The sequence below is a fragment of the Oryctolagus cuniculus genome, chromosome 13, assembly GCF_051225735.1.
Source record: "Oryctolagus cuniculus isolate XC-2025 breed Fujian yellow rabbit chromosome 13, ASM5122573v1, whole genome shotgun sequence".
NCBI lineage: Eukaryota > Metazoa > Chordata > Mammalia > Lagomorpha > Leporidae > Oryctolagus > Oryctolagus cuniculus.
Genome location: NC_142879.1, coordinates 1,839,890 through 1,844,824, shown reverse-complemented (window position 1 = coordinate 1,844,824; position 4,935 = coordinate 1,839,890). Strand labels below are relative to the sequence as shown.

General features: G+C 61.9%; 1 non-coding gene across 1 annotated transcript; it reads right to left on the bottom strand.

Annotated features, from left to right (window-relative positions):
- Positions 1-4,341: 4,341 nt before the first annotated feature.
- LOC127489772 (U1 spliceosomal RNA) lies at positions 4,342-4,505 on the bottom strand. The gene has a single exon (XR_007917647.3). It is a non-coding gene; the product is annotated as a U1 spliceosomal RNA (small nuclear RNA).
- Between the last annotated feature and the right edge of the window lie 430 nt (positions 4,506-4,935).

The window sequence follows — 4,935 nt, the reverse complement described above, 5'->3', positions numbered from 1 at the left end:
ACCCAGAGGACAGCGGCGCCTGCTCAGAGCAGGAGAGCTTGTCCCGGGGACTTTGCCCCCAGCCGAGCAGCGGTCACCGCCCCAGCCCTGCTCCTCGCCAGGCCATGCACATGGGCTGCCTGTCACGCTGGCACAGCCCCCAGATGTCTGCAGGCCTCACGGCCCCTCCTCAGCCCTGCTCAGATGCTCCCCTTCACACCCCTCCCCCAGCTCACCTGTCCCCCTCCCCATCTGTGTGGGGGGCCTCTTCACGGTCTCCCTGCACATAGAAGCCACACGGTAACCACACTGTGTCCAACTGGTGGCTGCATGCTAACCACATTGCATCCAGTTGGTGGTCACATGGTCACCACATGGTAACCACACCTTAACCACATGGTGCCACAAAGTAACCACAAGATAGCCACACGATAGCGATAACCACATGATAACCACTCTGTAACCACACTGTTACCACATGATTGCAACATGGTAACCACCACTGGTGCCACATGGTAGTTACACGGTAACCACATGGTAGCCACATGGTAGCCACATGGTAACCACATGGTAACCACACTGTTACCACAAGGTAGCCACACGGTAACCACATGGTTACCACACAGTAGCCACACGGTAACCACACTGTTACCACATGGTAGCCACATGGTAACCACATGGTAGCCACATGGTAACCACTTGGTAACCACACTGTTACCACATGGTAACCACACGGTAACCACACAGTAACCACACTGTAATCACATTGTGACCACACGGAGGCCAGCACTTTCTCTCGCCGACTACTGCACCTGCCCCGTACCCCACAAACGCTCTTTTAACACGGGAAGGAACTGCTGGAGTCTTGGTTCCCTGCTCCTCGGCCGCCTCGGTGCCCACACGAGGGCTCTCCGGCCACCCCAGCTCCTTCCAAATCCAAGTCCTTCCTCCAGACCAGCATCACTCAGGAGTTCTGGCCTGTCATCCACAGGTCTACGATGCGTCTCCCATACCACCTGTCCATCACGTGTCATCAGGATGCGTCTCCCACACCACGTGTCATCCACGTGTCATCAGGATGCGTCTCCCACACCACGTGTCATCCACGTGTCATCAGGAGGCGTCTCCCACACCACCTGTCCACCACGTGTCATCAGGATGCGTCTCCCACACCACGTGTCATCCACGTGTCATCAGGAGGCGTCTCCCACACCACGTGTCATCCACGTGTCATCAGGATGCGTCTCCCACACCACCTGTCCACCACGTGTCATCAGGATGCGTCTCCCACACCACCTGTCCACCACGTGTCATCAGGAGGCGTCTCCCACACCACGTGTCATCCACGTGTCATCAGGAGGCGTCTCCCACACCACCTGTCCACCACGTGTCATCAGGAGGCGTCTCCCACACCACCTGTCCACCACATGTCATCCACGTGTCATCAGGAGGTGTCTCCCACACCACCTGTCCACCACGTGTCATCAGGAGGCGTCTCCCACACCACCTGTCCATCACGTGTCATCAGGATGCGTCTCCCACACCACGTGTCATCCACGTGTCATCAGGATGCGTCTCCCACACCACGTGTCATCCACGTGTCATCAGGAGGCGTCTCCCACACCACCTGTCCACCACGTGTCATCAGGATGCGTCTCCCACACCACGTGTCATCCACGTGTCATCAGGATGCGTCTCCCACACCACCTGTCCACCACGTGTCATCAGGATGCGTCTCCCACACCACCTGTCCACCACGTGTCATCAGGAGGCGTCTCCCACACCACGTGTCATCCACGTGTCATCAGGAGGCGTCTCCCACACCACCTGTCCACCACGTGTCATCAGGAGGCGTCTCCCACACCACCTGTCCACCACATGTCATCCACGTGTCATCAGGAGGTGTCTCCCACACCACCTGTCCACCACGTGTCATCAGGAGGCGTCTCCCACACCACCTGTCCACCACGTGTCATCAGGAGGCGTCTCCCACACCACCTGTCCACCACGTGTCATCAGGAGGCGTCTCCCACACCACCTGTCCACCACGTGTCATCAGGAGGCGTCTCCCACACCACGTGTCATCCACGTGTCATCAGGAGGCGTCTCCCACACCACCTGTCCACCACGTGTCATCAGGATGCGTCTCCCACACCACCTGTCCATCACGTGTCATCAGGAGGCATCTCCCACACCACCTGCCCACCACCTGCCTATCATGTGTCATCAGGAGGCGTCTCCCACACCACCTGTCCATCACGTGTCATCAGGAGGCGTCTCCCACACCACCTGCCCACCACGTGTCATCAGGATGCGTCTCCCACACCACCTGTCCACCACGGGTCATCAGGAGGCGTCTCCCACACCACCTGTCCACCACGTGTCATCAGGAGGCGTCTCCCACACCACCTGTCCATCACGTGTCATCAGGAGGCGTCTCCCACACCACCTGCCCGCCTCATGAATTGACCTGGCTCCACTGGCCAGTGGGAGGGGTCCGCGCCCCTGCGCCTGCGCTGCCCTGCATCTGCGCTGGCCGCCTGTGACTCTGGGGGCCGCGCTGTGACATTCTGTGACTTCTAAAGCCTGGTGACTTCATGGTTGTCTCCCTTGGGGGACACAGCCCCTGCCTGCTTCGACCCACACTTGGGAGCCCCAGCACCTCACTGAGCTGTCACTGGACTGACCTGCCAGGGCCCACGGGGGCCACAGCCTCGGCCACAGCTCCTCAAAGGCAGGTGAGCATCGCGTCTGGAAAACAAGATCGACATGTGCCCCCCCCCCAAAAAAAAAACACAGTGTTTGCAGCTGGGGTTGGCAAACCCGGCACTGAATGGGTGGGAAGCAGGGCCAAGACCTGGGGGCCAACTTTGGCCTCACAGGGCGGCCCGGCCTCCACTCCTGGGCTCACAGGGCGGCCCGGCCTCCACTCCCGGGCTCACGGGGCGGCCCGGCCTCCACTCCTGGCCTCACGGGGCGGCCCGGCCTCCACTCCCGGGCTCACGGGGCGGCCCGGCCTCCACTCCTGGCCTCACAGAGCGGCCCGGCCTCCACTCCCGGGCTCACGGGGCGGCCCGGCCTCCACTCCTGGCCTCACGGGGCGGCCCGGCCTCCACTCCTGGGCTCACGGGGCGGCCCGGCCTTGACTCCCGGCCTCACAAAGCAGCCTGGGCTCACGGGGCGGCCCGGCCTCCACTCCTGGGCTCACAGAGCGGCCCGGCCTCCAACCGTGGCATGCAAAGGGCAACAGCAGCCCCTTCCCCAGGGTACTTTGCCTGGGAGAAAAGTGGGCGCTGACCCTGGTACAAGGACATCCCCACTTCTCCTCAGGGCTGTGCTGGCCTTGGTCAGGCTGCCAAAGGCTGCACGGTGATTTTGGGGTGGCTAGGGTGCCCTGAAACTGCTTCTGGGTGCTGAGAGCCCAGGCCTTTTAGACTGCCCACCCCCCAGCACCACCCTCGGCGACCGTGGAGCCACGTCCTATGGCCCCAGAGACTGGCACTCGGGGTGACCCTGTTTCATCATCCCTCTCCGCACTGAACATGAACCCAGAAGTCCTTGCTGCGCCCTCGGCCTCCCAGGGCTGGCGGTGCAGCAGCAGCACTGGCACAGGGCAGCGAGACCTAAAATAGAGGCCACGCCGTGGCCTCTCGCACACATCCTGGCTTCTCAGGGCTGGCAGTGCATGGGGACAACTGCAGCGAGGCCCCCAGGACGCCAACAGGGGCTGGCGAGAAGAGGGTGTGGCCGTGAGTCTGCTGGTGGAGACTCCTCCCCCTGGGCAAGGCCGCGCTGGGTGGGGAGGGGCGCCGGCCGGGCTCAGGGTGCTGGGACCCCAGCCTGCTCTTGCCCCTTCTCCGCTCCCTGCCATCCTCAGCCCTCCGGAGCCCCAGTTTCCCACGTGCACAGTGGGGATGAGGACAGAAACCTCGCTGTGGGGGGGGGGGGCACAGGCCTGGCACTGAGCAGGGACGGCCGGGCAGGGGAGGGGCAGGGATGGAGGAGGACTGGGGGAATGTTCTAGATCAAAACGAGGCAGAAATTGAAGATCAAGTCCAGGGTGCCTGCGCTGTGGCGTAGCAGGTAAACACCAGCATCCTGGTGTCCCATGTGGGCACTGGTTCAAGTCCCAGCTGCTCAGCTCCCAATCCAGCTCCCCGCGAGTGCACCAGGGAAAGCAGTGGGGGCGGCCCAGGTGCTTGGGCCCTGCACCCACATGGGAGACCTGGATGGAGGTCCTGATCACTGGATGTGGCTCATTCTGCACCACAGAATGGAAGCGCTCTCTCTCTGTCTCTCCTCCCTCTCTCTCCCTAATTCTGCTTTTCAAAACTAAATAAATCAATCTTTTTTTTTTTTTTTCAGGGGAGAGCGCGAACGCAGTCCCCCACTACCACAAATTATGCAGTCGAGTTTCCCACATTTGGGGAAATCACAGGGGTCAGCACATCCGGAGTGCAATGGATAAGCCTCGCCCTGGGAAAATCACCTTCGTGATCATGGTATCTCCCCTGCCAGGTAAGTATAAAAAAAAAAAAAAAAAAGATTGAGTGCAGTGGGGGCTCCGCTCCCGTTCACTGAGGTTGGGTGGGGGACAGCGTCCAGGGGGCGCTCAGGCACGGTCCTCACGGCCGGGAAGGACCTGGGACTGCAGCGAGGTGGAGCTGGCTGTCCGACTTCCAAGCTGGGAAGCACCTGGGGCACCTGGGAGGCTTTCTCCGATGCTGGTGAGGAGCCTGCCCGCCCGAGGCCATGCACGGGGGCTCCGCGGGGGCCTGGGGGCCGGCTCTGCGGCTGCCCTGCCCTCGGTGGCTGCCTCCGGCCCCTGCAGCGCGACGTCATGGCTTCCACACCTCGGAGCTGGGATGTCTGCATGCTTATTGCTCCGTGTGGTGCTGGGACGTGGTGTCTGGAAGCCGGGAGAGCGATGGCGTCCGCGTTGTTCTGGCAGCACGG